This window comes from Thermobia domestica, chromosome 1 (assembly GCF_964235325.1).
Source record: "Thermobia domestica chromosome 1, izTheDome1.hap1.1, whole genome shotgun sequence".
NCBI lineage: Eukaryota > Metazoa > Arthropoda > Insecta > Zygentoma > Lepismatidae > Thermobia > Thermobia domestica.
In genome coordinates, this window is record NC_137454.1 from 341,711,341 (window position 1) to 341,726,258 (window position 14,918).

At 36.5% G+C, this 14,918-nt stretch overlaps 1 protein-coding gene across 4 annotated transcripts in view; it reads right to left on the reverse strand.

Moving 5' to 3' along the window:
• The window catches only part of lap (phosphatidylinositol-binding clathrin assembly protein lap), a 209,058-nt gene that overhangs the window by 158,202 nt on the left and 35,938 nt on the right, over positions 1-14,918 (reverse strand). The window lies entirely within an intron of this gene.

The window sequence follows — 14,918 nt, forward strand, 5'->3', positions numbered from 1 at the left end:
ACAGCCTGTAGTTTCGAGATCTCATTGTCGAAAGGATTGGCCAAAAACATATAAACGCCCACAAACGTATAGTTTAAAAGAACTTCAAAGATGGCAGCACAATTCATTTGCATTGATTTTGGAAAAGGCTTAGTAAAATACAAAGGCTTTGAACAATAATTTAAAAAAATAAACTTCATATGAAAAAAGGTTTACTTAAATAATTTATTTAAAGTACACATAGTTTAAAATATTTGTTTCTGTTAAACGTGAAATCACAAATAACTGTAAATAAAGGTTTGAAATCAAAGTTTATAGGTTGGAGCTCAGGCGCTTTTGTTGCTATTGTAGCATTTTAATTGATAGTTTTTTTTTTTTTTTTTTTTTAATTTGCACTCCGAGCTTGCTGTGTAAGTTTCAACCATGGAAGTAACTAATTCTGAATGTAGTTCTACGTCTGGTAACATTTTTCGCGTACCTACTTCAGACTAAAACTCACCTTTTATAAAAATCTCCATTTTACTAATTAAAAAGGTGTTCACTGCAAATTCCAGTTTACTGTAATCACAAAGTAGTTTCCACGAAGCAAATCTTTCAATTTTCCACACAAATTAAGGTCGAATGATGCAAAATCCGGTGAGTAAGGTGGATGTGGCACTGATTCTAATCCCAAATCGAACACAGTCCGGGTGGACAATCCACACTTGTAAGGCGATGCATTGTCGTCCTGCAAGGGAACACCTTGACTCAGCATTCCTCTTCTTTTGGACATGATGTTTTCACGCAACTTCGTCAGAGATTACTGTAATATTCTCCTATAATGATGTGCGCCTTTTCTAGGAAATCCATCACCAGGATTCCCTGGCATCCCAGGAACAACTGGTGCCGAGGAGATTGTCATCAGATGACTACTTCCTGCGTTGTGGTGGCTTTAGATGTTTCCATTCCTTGCTTGCTTTTTTGTCTCTGGATCACAGTAGTGAACCCAGTTTCATTACAAGTCGCAATTCAGTGGAAAAAGAAGAAAGGCACAGCGAGCCAAAGTTGGTACATGTTGTGCATTACCTGTTTGTGGGTATCTATTCATATTCTGTGGATCCACCATTCGAGACTTTAGACAGCCGTAATTGGTCATGAAAGATAAGTTGAACAGACCCAGCACCGATCTTCAGGTGGTTGTTGGTCGTCCACTTCTTGGTTCATCGTCAATGCTCGCCGGAATACATTTATATTTATTTCTCCGTCTGCAAACTGATGTCCGGTGCAGGATAGCGACCTTATAAATCTTCGTGTATTTCGGTGCAAGCAACTCCTCCAATGTTAAACTTTATCAGCGTCACCTGTTGCAAATTCGTAATTTCCTTTGTATGTTGCACACTGCTTCAGATGATTAAAAAAAAAAATGGTTGTCTCCACTTTTCTGCAAAACTAATAATGGACATGACTACATGAGTGCCAAGTCCCATAATCCATGTCCAAGTGACTTACAGAACGAACTAAATGCAAACATTTTTAATTTCCTCGTATTAGTTACACATGGATACATTGGAAATTATTTTCTAAACGAATAGCATGAAACAAATTATGTTAATTAAGATATCTAATGTAGGTGTGTTCAGAATGGTTTGAATAATTGTCTTTCATTTACATGAATAACTGTCCCATTCACATGTTACTGAATTAAATTCCTGACCGAGAACATTTCTGGAGACTCTGCTGTATGTATATGTGAGAGAATACCATTGAGTTATGAATAATGGACCAATGAGAAAACTAAAGAGCTTTTATTGTTACCTACTTAGGCTTATAGGTGGGGTTCTGGCGAGAGTTACAGGCTAAACAATTACAAGATACAAGATCATTATTAAATTAGCACCATGAAGCTCTACACAATCTGTAATTTACAAACCGACAAAAATAAAAAAAAAAAAATAATCTGACACCATTTTCGATAGATGCAACACAGCATCTTGGAATTGGTCTCTCTTTCTCTGTAACCCCTCCCCCACCGATTTTTTCTCTTTAACTAACCAGTTTCTGGAAATAAGTGTAAGAGCTCCACATAAAATTCCTGTCTAAGAAATTTCAACACCTGGAAGACTCATTCTTTTATAAAGCTAACTAGCTCAAAGGTCCCTTCTACGCACGGCGAGAACAGATTTATGGATAATACCTGAACTCCTTTCTCTCTTGGATATGCATTTTCATGAAAGTGTAATTTATAATCATTGAGATTCGCCCCCTTTATGTAACATTATAAAAACCACAAACCTGAGGCAGGAGTTATGCTCCAAGATTCATTTCTAACGTGTAAGCCGTTTGCAGTGACGTGACCAAAAATAGACGTCTATTGCAATGTGGTGAAAAATACAGAAATTGCAACCATAATTTTCGAAAATATGGGTCACGTGTCTGCCTATTTACAATGAGGAATTTAAATGCATATTTTCACCTTCCTAACTTGAGAAACTCATTGGATACTCCATACCCCTTTAAGATAGGCACTTGAATCACAGTACTGACTGAAACCTAGCTCGAAGTAGATACTAAGTATGTTTCAAAATTAATTTCAGTGTTCAGCCATTTTCCCGTGATACCATCACTATATATTACTTCAATGTGGAGGGAAAACAAATAATAAAAAAATAATTTTCATCTTAAAAAGGGAATTTATTAAAAACTCTGAGAAGGATATATGCAGAGTTTTATGTACTTAACTTCAAGGATATACGTGACACTCTATTCTGGACTAAACATTTGAATTATCTTTCACCTTTACACCCCTTAGCATAATTCGTTTCTTATTCTTTGCTCTCGTAATAAAGAGTTATCTGCCGAAGTTTCACATTTCTTCATATATTAACATGACCTAAATTTTCAGTGCACTCACTCTTCCATATAATCGTACATACTGCTCCTCATTCCCATACGGAAAAGAAACTGTACGCCTGAAAAACGCAAATGAGGCTTCTAGTCACACTCGCCCTCTCCATATAGATGTGTTTATATACCACACCTGTATCAATGGAACGATCGACTGTGTTAATATACCACGTTCTCTGTAAAGGATCAAGCATACAAATCCAATAATCTTGCATATTATATCCACACAATATGCACATCAAATTTCCCGGATCTCAAACGACAAACTTTAATAATTAAATAAAACCGGAAATTACCTCCATTCTCACTGCAACATATATTTTATAAATAGTACATCGTAACTGGCAAGTTCCTCTACCGCATTGCTTATAAAATTGCAATGGATTTCAAGCAATAAAATGGTAAGAGTACTTCCTTCTCTTGTGGCATTGGCATGCAAAACTGCACGCAATCAATACAGTTTACAAAATATGGTGATAATTAAAAACTGATTACAAGCTATCAATTACGCACGATAGCAAGTATAAAAAAGAATTCGTAGTATGTATCAGGACTTCGATTTTAACAACTCACGTTATTGCAGGCCAAGCATAATTTTTTTAAAGCAAAGCACTTCCAAGTACTATTGAAACATACATTATTACACCTCGTTAAAAACGAGGAATAGAGTTATTCCTCCAAATCTATTGTGCATAGAAATAACCTTGAATTTTCAAATATTTTTCCTCTGTAAAGTTAACGAAGTGCTGCGAGTTGTAAAATCCGGATTGTCCTTCGCTTCGCTACACAAGCCCCTGGGCACTTCCTTCCGAGATAGTGTGTCGTCATGGAATGTTGAAAGAACTAATGTTAATTAGTTTTAAATAAACACACACACACACACACACACACACAAAAAAAAAAAAGTAAAATGACCGAGGCAACTCTTACGATCCACATGTTCTCGAGTGAACTTCACATACTATCTACAATTAGAACAATTTAGAATAGTTTCCCAATCTTTGTATTATGTCGCGGACGACTTTATAGCAACTGCTAATTTTCCACGGCTCTTCATAAAGTAAAAAATAATGTTTATTATTTTATTATTTTTCCGTATTATAAAATGATGCGATAAACTGCAATTTTACAACACTAATTGTGTCCTTTATGACAACGCAATATACTGTTATAGTGGCGGATCCAAAGGGGGGTTTTGATTTTTGATTTGATTTGATTTTAGTTTAGTTTAGCGTCCTGTTCAGCAGCGAGGCTATATGAGACGTGGACCTACTGATTAACGTGGAATCCGAACCACATGAGCTCCCGCCAGGAATCGAAGATCCAAAGGGGGGCTATAGGGGCCATAGCCCCCTCTTGACGCTCAGATATACACTCAATAAAATGGGCTTCAATCCTGCTTTACACTGCATAAAACGGCAAAATATGGTTCAGCCCCTCCCTTGATCATATCCTGGACCCGCCCCTGCTGTTATACATGTAAATATTTGAAAGAACACCATCATACTAATTAAAACTATTATTATAAATTCAACACCCATGTAATGCTTTTTTCAGACGTTAACTTCCGTACGTTCGGATCAGAACTGAATAATATTAGACGCAGATCTGACCCCACGTTTAGTGTGTTTCTGTATTTGTTTTCCATATGTATGAAACAAGAAAACGTGGCAAATGGCAAACATACATAGTGGCAAACGGCAACAGAATCTTACAGCACTTTTAGAAATTTCGGGATGAAAAGCCTTAGACTGGAACCAAAAATCCAGTAACGGTAACAAAGAGAACAAAGAATTCGACAATCTGTAAGAGGACGTGTGGACGATTTGCTTGTGTTCTTGAGTCATAACCATCTAGATTCTGACCCCGCGGCCAGATATCTCTGTTAACCTGCGAATGTCGGCATAGTTCGTTTTATATTTGAAACTATGTCGTAGTAATTGTTTTACAGTTTCCCCCCAATAGCTTCTTTTCAAATAGATATTACTACAGTGTTTAGTATTATTTAGTTACAAGAACAAGCAAAAATTACAAGCAAAAAAGGACGTCTCTTCCCCGCTGTTCCCAACAGTTTCAATTATGTAGGTCATTATCTATTCCCACTGGAAAACATCGGAACAAGATATGAAACAGCAACTTCCAAATGGTGTGTCGGGAGAAAGTTAGGATATTACAGAATATTATGCACACTTTGAAAGAATTTATTATTTGTATCTTTCAAAACTGTAACAATATCGATTTTCAGTAAGGCAATCGGCAACCGGCAAATGGTAACAATATCTGATTGGTGATTTTGTAGTTCAGTACGCAATATTTGTTTATGATCAAAAATATGAAGCAACTCAGCATTAGCTATGTATAGGGTCGCCATAAAATCCTTTACACCCTAACTAAATGCGTGTGACAATGTAAAATGTTAAGATATTTAAGATTTGAACCTCCCATCCTGATCACTGATATAGCAATAGTGCTCCTCACTTGAATTGCCACGTGAATGAAAGTAACTGCCAAGTGACTGCCCGTAGAGGGAGGAGAATACAGTCGGTGCGTTTACTAGTTCACTGTCTCGCCTTTCCGTGTTTGGTGAACAGCAATGTCAGATACCAGTGACTTCACTTTGGAGGAACGCTTAGTGGCAAGCGTATGGGTCCATGAACGGAAGCACAACGAAAGTATGCTGCAGTTGATGGATAGGTTCCGTGAACGGCTTGTTAAGGACCACCAAATCGTCATAATTTAATCGTGTGGGAGAAAAAAGCTTTTCACCTGGGAGTGTATTGGATCCCCCTCGTTCTGGTCGTCAATAAACCCGAAAGGAAACTGTTATCACTTATGTATTTACTTTCTGTGTGTGTGTATTATTAATGTGGGGATAAAATAAGTGCAGATGAAAGAGGACTTTCTGGCCATCCTGCATAAAGTACCGAATGATTTCAAATAACACAGTGTGCCAGAATCTAAAGACTGAAAACCGCTGATCTCAGGAAAATATTAAAACAAGTACGCACCACGAAGGGGAAACTTCATCAACATCAAAAGGCATCCTGCTAGTCACTTACCGCAAAGAGAAAAGCATCCATGAACCACAGTCCTCACACAGCTAAAATCTCTTGGTAACTACAGTGAAACCTCTGAGGATATCTGAATGAACGAGAAATGTTCGTTATAGACACGTTACATAAATTCAGATTACCCACAGCTCATGTGGTAATTTTATGCAGCATACAGTACGGGAAAACCGTCCTTTTGTGAAGAAACGAAAGTATCTCTGGACGATGTGTTTAGATGGGTTGTGCTTCAAAATATAATGCTTGAGTGATAATTTTCTTTGAGTAAATGCCACACCTCAATAAAAGCCCCTTAATTTGCTTACTGACTTATTCAAAGTAGAACTAACGCTTATTATTATGAAATAATGACAATTTAGATAGAAAAATAAACACTCATGACATACCTTGCGGAAAAGATTGCAATAGTTGTCTGCCGTGGGGACACTAGTTTCTAATCGAAATTTGCTTGTAACTGTTGGATCGCATTAAGATATTTTCTCAAGTTACCAAAAGTATTTTCTGCGCTAAATACATACAAGCTAAAAATAATGCCTATCCATTATGAAGAGGTTACTACATCGTTGGGCGTAAACGACTGTCCGTGTCAATTTCTAAGTGTATCCGTAAAAGGATGTTTTACTGTATACATTTTAATACTATCCTCTAATTCTGTAGTGTCTGTCGCCCCTCTTTTCTTCTATTACATCCCTCAGATGCAGTTCCTTTTTAACTCAGTTCCAGCTAGCTTTTTTTTTTTTTTTAATCTCCAATATTGTTCTTTTTTCGCTTAATATTCCGAGCACTTCCTTACTGGTTATCTGTTCGGCCAGTTAATTTCCTCAGTTCTTCTTTACCCTCACATTTTGAAGCCCTCAATTGAATTTGGAACAAAAATTAGAAATTCTTGAGAATCTTTCTTAGAAATCCTAACAAGACGAGAATTGAAATATGTATTTTCAAAATAGCCAAATATCTTCACATTATATACAACAGGTTTCCTACTGATCCGGAGAAATCTATTTCCCTGACTTTCCTTGACCTTTGGCAGCTAACTTCCTGACTTTCAGAACAGGTGTCGGATGACGTTGACATATAAATAAGGAATGATTAACGGTGAATTTTTATATGAGAATATTTACTCTATAGAGACAAATAGTAATCAATTGGTCAAACGTACATTCCCTTACTTTCCATGAATAAGTATTATAATGGTTGGCTAAGCTGACATTGGTGTGCAATTATGTTACAAAAATATATTTTTAAAAATTTCCCTGATTTCCAGTCTTTTCCGCTGATCTTCCTTGACCTGTACCATTTTCCCTGACTTCACTGACCAGTAGGAACTCTGTACAAAGAATTAGTGGAATGCCCATTCTTCGCACGGAAAAAACAAGGTTTGGAAAAGATTTTTAAAATGTATACATTTCTCTTTTGTGGTTTCAAAATGCGTTTCTGCAAGTTAGATGTCACTGGAGTCAACGTAAACGCTCAACCATGCTTCTCCCTTAAGGAACACGTTTCACCCGTCTCATCATCTTAGGAGGGTATTATGGGAAATATCTGTATCAAACTTCAAGGTTCCACGCCTCATAGTTTCGGAGATCTGAAGAATGACAACATATTACCTTTAATAATAATAATAATAATAATGAACTATGTGTCTGTGTGTATCTGCCTATTGTCAGCTTTTCGCATAAAAAGAAATGGCGTAGAGCCACCAAATTTGGTACACGAATAATCTTCAGAGCTAATCGCCTACTAATCCATCTTCCCGTATTTCGGCACGGAGGAAAATTAGATGGAAGGGTCAAATATATGTATAGAGAGATGAATATCAAGGACACCGGATATTAGCCTTTTTTGGGGTCGCTGAGATGAATAGTAACACGCCATTCGACGCGAACTTAAATCCCCATTGTCATGAAGTTGGGCGACATGAAGATGATGTTCAAAATGAACAATATTAGTATCAAATTCATAGATTTCGAGGTCGCAGAGATTACTGACGCCGCGCCGTGAAAAATAGCATATTCTAAATGACGATATTAATGTGGGATCCATAGTTTTCGGGATGGCTAAGCTGATTGGTGACAGTTCCCATGACACTGAGTCCAAGTTTAGGCAAGAAGAGACTGACAGCCGGTCCAGGAACTGACAGGGGGAATTTATTTCACTCATATTGAGAAGGATAACGTCGAAGGCGTTACTACTCGTTATTTATATTGACAAGAGTTGCATAATCCTTATCTTTTCCGTACGAACAATGGGTATTTCAGCCAGTGTATAATACAATTCAAGCCCCTCAGCAAGCCTTAGGGTCCAAGAACAATATAGAAAATTTCATGGTTCTACATCCAATAGTTTGGGAGACCTGGTGATGAGTGGAGCAGTGAATTTCTTTTTATGTACTTCAGATTTATCATATTATACATCACTCTAATGACAGATTTGTAAGGAAGATAATAAATTTTACAAAAGCTATATGAACATATCACACATTCGGATTTTAGCAGAGATTCGAAAGTGAAATTAAATATGAATGGGTGAAAATCCTAACGATGTAGGTAGCATTTCGGTCAAAACTAAGTTATAAATGATGACTACACACCAGAAAGTTCAAGCTGCAAACAAATGTAAACAGAATAAAGCCCTTTGCCATAAATATAATTGTTTATAATTGAACTTTTGTTAAACTTGTAGAGTTAGCCAACTTATTTATCTCGAAGGAAAAAAAAAAAAAAACACTTATACAGCCATGGATTTTGTCCATTCATATAAACAGTCTTTTCACACTGCAGTTAATATTAAAACGAAAATGGACAATTCATACATTTTTACCGAATGCAATGTAAGGAAAATGTTCTCAATGATCCAATACGATTTCCAACAAATCGAAGCGAGAAAAAGCTGTACCAGTCAATAAAAAAATCTCAATCCAACATCACACTCAAGAATTATACCCAATAAAATGTAGCTTGATAGACGTGGAATTCGAAAAAATAATAAAATGATTTACTGCATTACTATATTTAATGCTTGATATATTTTTGAAGGTCAACGATAACACAAAAATCCAGAAGTGTGAAGCATTTTCATACACTTACAATGATTCATACTTGTTAATGATGTTAAATGAAAAACACAGGAAGCAAAAATGTCAAACATCTACCAACAACATTAAATTCATGAGTACCTGCATGAAGAAGTTTTAAGTAGCACAGCATTGGCACCGTACCATGTTACGTAAGTCATTTCTGTCTTCAAGCAGTCGCGAAATAGCTATTCTGAAATAACTACAGCAAGACTGCTTATTCATTGAATATTTTATATGTGCAATTCTATTCACTTATTCTATATTTTGCTATAGGCAACTGCTACAAAAGCATATGAAGATTACAGTAGTGCAGCTACACACTATACACGGCTTGTTTAATGACCTCGTGGTGTCGTAACTTCAATTCACACACTACCAATCAATTGCATACAATTATAAACTCTTATATAACAAATGACAAATTAGCATTTTATGGACGTTTCTTCCTTGCCTTATCAATCCTGTAAATGGTAGGTGGTTTTCACCGACACTTTAAATTCTGTTAATTTCAATACTACATTTAACATATTCCTTGCTCGTTTGAGTAAATATTTCGAACTAGGAACATTTCTTTTAAATCAACAAGGCTACAGAGAACATTGGAACTTCAAGCTTACCGTAGGATTCTGAATCCCACGTACTGCATCGGAGATCAAACCTAAATCTATTACACCAAAAGCAACGATGCTGACCACTTAGCTTCGAGGGAACTAACTCATTGCTAATGTTAAAGGGAAATATAGGGTCCGGCGAAATGACCTCCCATATTTGGAGAGGGCGCTCTGTTGAGTTGTGGTGGGGATACGACGGCGGAGTGGTATCAATCGATAGCGGTATGCATGCCATTTTCGGTAGTCGCACTAGCATGGCGCGATAAGCATCTTGAGTTTGTTGTGGAGGAATATGTTCGTAATGATGATTCTCTGATTAATGGTAGTTCTGGGATTCAAAGCGTTGTTACAGCTTTGGAGATTGCTGGATGGACGCTCACACACGCGCCATATTTTCCGGCGTTGTTACGGCTCGATTTCGGCTAGGCGATTTTTCTCTCAGTGCAGAACCTGTTGCTCTGAAGTTTGATAACCAAACTTGAATAGTAGTTGTATCCGGAACAATCCGTCGGTCAAGTCCAAACCGAATGCGAACAGAACCACCATTACGAATATACTACTCCATACCAAATGCACGATGCTTAACCATTACTAAAAATGGCACGCATACCGCTCTCTATCGATACTCCCTCCACCGCCTCATCCGTACCACAACTCTCAGCACCTTCTCCAAATACAGATCTTTTTGCCGCACCCTGGTTAATTCAACAATATACTGCCACACACTTCACCTCAGTACTGTTAATGGTAATGGAGATTAATAGGTAGGTCCTGGTTCGGGAACCTAAATAAACATTTTGAAGGGACATGCTTCAAGAAGAGAACCGAAATAAATCTTGACATCATCATGTGCAAACATCGTTAACCAAAGATTGTTAGAAGCTGTAAACGATTAAGCAATTGTGAAACGATAGCTTGAGGTAAACACCCACAGCGGTTGTTAGAAAATTAATTGTATTTAATTGTAATTTCACTTAAATTTATGTCAAAAAATTGGTTTCGGTACGGAGTCAAACTGTCTTATCAGAAAATCCCTTTAGATTAGCCGGCCGGAATCATTTTAGCAGAAAAATTAGTCCGGTTCCGGATGCGAAACCCAGAAGAACCCATTTACGCTTGTCGGTTTCGTTACCGTTAGCAACCCTTCCACATTTATAGTTAGTGTTGTTACAATCAAAGTACAAAATAGAACATATGGAACAATAATAATGGATTACGTGCATTTTCATTCAGTATCTGAACACACACTTTTCATCTATGCTGCTGGCGTCAACTTATCCGAACTTACAGTTTTGAGACCTGCACCCGGTCACTATGGGTCAATTTCTGCGAATTCACGGCTAAGTAACTACGTATGTATCTGTAATAGATGTACTAAACCACTTAACACTCAGCATAGTGAAGATGGTCATATTCTGCTGCTACGGTCACTGACCAAAGCACATATTACTTATCACATAATGATATTTCATAATCACTTTCACTAATAAACTATCTTGTTTAGCCTAAACGGCATAATCGTGGGACGTAAAACTATAAATTTTATTTCATTACATAAAACGCACAATAATAAAAAGCATGTTATAATTTAACACTACGGTATACTAACAATATATGCAATATATGCACTACGTTACATTCTACTATATATATATATATATATATATATAGAGAGAGAGAGAGAGAGAGAGAGAGAGAGTGTTTCAAAACAACAACCGACGTTTGGGAGGTAATTTCTGACACCAAGGTAACAAAATGTATTGACCAACCTGAGTGAACAAATTCTTCCTTTCGGAGTTATAGGCTGCCGAAAATATGAAAAAAAAAAATCAACTTTAAAGGTCCATAGCTCCAAAATTATGGAACCTACCATAGCCGGGTCAAGACTTCACTTAGGAACCAATATGTGCGCTATCCAAAAATACCTTTCAAAATCCTAAGGTACCCTCGATGAATTCTTTTCCTTCAACCTTCAGAAAATTGACAAACTATTAATTTTGCAAAATCATTGTTAAGCTTCTCACTTTAGGTAGTGTATATTTACAACGAAGGATATATATATATATATATATATATATATATATATATATATATATATAAAGGATTATGTGCATTCCTCATCAGTCAACACTGGCTGAATAAAGACAAACCATCTAATGAAATAACTTCCTTTTTTTGAGGAAAAAAAAAGTACAATCTATGTAAGAACAGTTTTTAAAAATTATGATCAACTATGTTAACACGCTTAATATCCCAGGTCAAATCAAACGGGAAACACGCGGCAGCAAGGTCAGCCAGTCAACCGCGTTATACAGCAACTGTGATTATGTTGTGCATAACGAGATCTTTTTTTACCCTGTAAAAGAGTCTCCACGCTTGAAAGGCTTCTTACAGTCTCGTCTACGCAAAATTAATCTTCGAACTCTCGGCTAATAACATACTACCTGGTACAACAGCAACATTATTAATTCACAGCCGAGAGCATTACGCAATTTTAAGGACTGGTTAAACTTACTCCGGTGTATAGTGTTTACGTTCAAATTGCTGCAAATCTTTATTAACATATTTCGCTTTAAAGTACTGCAGACTTCAGAAGAAACCGACATTACTAGGGCTGTACAAGAAGGAGAAAATATTAAGTGATGAGTAAACACTTATGATGTTCTTCATTTTCTTACGCACAGCCACGAAGAGCTTCAATGCATCTGAACTTTCAATTTCATCGTTAGTTCAGTGTGACACACTTTGTCTTTCTAATGTATTGCATTGTCATCTGTAATTGCTTGACTGATTCTGAAAACTATTGTACATTTCAATGTAATGTAAATAAAAAATGTAATTTTAAACGAATGCTGAAATCATAACACATTTCAAATTTTTTTTGAACCTTTTTTTTTTTAGGGGGAATATTTATAGAAAAGAATACACAGAAAAAATGTCAAATAAAAATCATTTCGAGATACGTATCTGTAAAGTAGCTGGAAGGACGAACCATTTGCATGAGTTTTTTTTAAGTTGGGATGCCTCTAAAGAAGGTGGAAGATGAAGATCTTAGGAGACGGATAGTGTGCAGAAGGGGTCATAACAGTGCACTGTTACTCTTGTAATTGGGAATGAGTTTCATAATTGAACTTCCAAAGGCAAGATGATAATGTAATGTTCAAATATAATATAATCTATTCCTTCGCAATATGCACTGAGAATGCAAAATAATAAAGTTTCATTATATAATATTTCGTATTGAGTGAATATTATATAATAAAATATCGTATTTAACAAAAATAATACAAGAACTTTCATTGGATGGCTGAAAGTAAGCAATGGTCTCTTAAACTATACAAATTACTAAGCATTGTAACTGGAGAGTAGATTGCTGTGGTCTTCGACAATAATAATTCTGGTCATATTGTCGTAGGACGATTGTAGTGGCGTAACTTATACCTCGCAGACCCCGTGGTGCAGGGTGAAAACACACTAGAGGGACCTGGTGACTTAGTGGTACTGGCATTGTAGTTTAGTGCTTATCCCTGATGCGAGGTGTCCCTGATTCGATTCCAGGCCATGTGAGTTTGATGTGGACAACACCGAGTTCGTGAGTTTTCCAGGGCGGTCTTTTCCTCTGATATTCTCATTCCACAAATTCTTTCATAATTGTTCACTTTAATTTATTATCGCCTCCTTTATGCAAAATGGTATAAGCGTGGGACATTAAATCGAATATTTCAATTTTCTGGACGTCGTAGTTGAGCATGACAAAGCCCGATCATGTGGATCTGTATATTAAAATGTTAGGTTTATATATTTGTCTCTAATCCTTTCGCATGAGATCTCAAAAATCACAAGTGCAAGGGACGTGTCGTTTTCGATGGTTGATTCCAAATTTTGTGTAGATTGTCCAATTCTAATTGAGTATTTTTAAAAACGTGGCCGTTATTTCTTTATTGCATTTTTAGAGGTACCGTACACTAGAAGTATTGATTTTTTTAAAAAGGCATCATATCCTATGAGTTATACGTTCCAACACAACATAGTTGTATATAGGGGTTGTATATCTCTCAGGCATTTGTTTTATGGTGAATGATAATGAAAAACTATTTCTCCAGGATAAGATGAATCTTTATTGTTTGGACTGTTTTGCCCAATAAACTTCACATATCACTAACATTGTAATTGTGTGTGTAATGTATTTGCTTATTACATACTGCATGCAAGAAGAAAGAAAACACTGATCATACTCAACCGGAAGTAGGCTCAATCTTGCAAACGGTGCGATATTGAATAGTAATCGAAAAATCTCCCCCTTATGGTACCCCTTGCAGATTTTTATCAACACGTCTTTCACTTGTGTCTGTAAAGGGACATGTACAAATGTAAGAAATAAGGAGATTCATGCTCGTATGTGAATGATGTGCTGTGTAGTGGGCACAGGTTCAGCTAGTCCTGGAATTAAAGTCTTCTTCGAGAACTGACGTCTCGCGCTGTCTTCCTGGCCTGCACGGTCGCTCATCGAACATGTAAGGAACAACAGTGTCAATGGCGACGTTGAAACAGTCTTCAGAAAAGTATTCAACGTCTATTTGAATTAGGATCACGCAAGTGGGCCTTAGAAGATTGGATATTGCACACTCAATAACCCTTGAACGATTTATTTATTTTCAATAGATAAGTACAAGTATTTTGGCCGCATTCGTTAATGGAGTCAATCGTATCTTCTTTACAGGTAACAATAGCTTTAACGATCGATATTTATATCACATTTTGAATTATTAAAACAAAGGTAGCCTATATAATTATATATTACTATAAATTACATATTGCGCCGTTGGACGACAGCAAAAATCCTTCAGCAGATGACACCTACCGGACGAAACTGAAATTGTACTGTCTTCGGCAGAAACTTATTTGTATTCACTTTCTAGCTAGGAAAGACTAGATCGAGATCTGAACTACTGTTGTGTGTTCTCCTAATCGGAATCGAACCTCGTGCAAAAAGACAGCTTTGATTCGAAATCACGACGTAGAGATTATTTCCAGCACGTGGAAGTTTCACACCATACTGATCAGAAGTGGTGTACTTTCCTGAGAGAGTAAAATAAGTGAATATTCTGCAGTGAACCTGTGGTAAAAATTTTATTTCAATCACACATATCTTTCTTCGTATTGTAATTTTTAGAAACAGTACAGCACTCACATGGATAATATACCACAAAATCTGAACGACGATAATACAAATCTCGCTTTATTCATAGAACAATCTTCACAGATCATCATTCACAAGCCAGTGCTATGATTAAGGATACT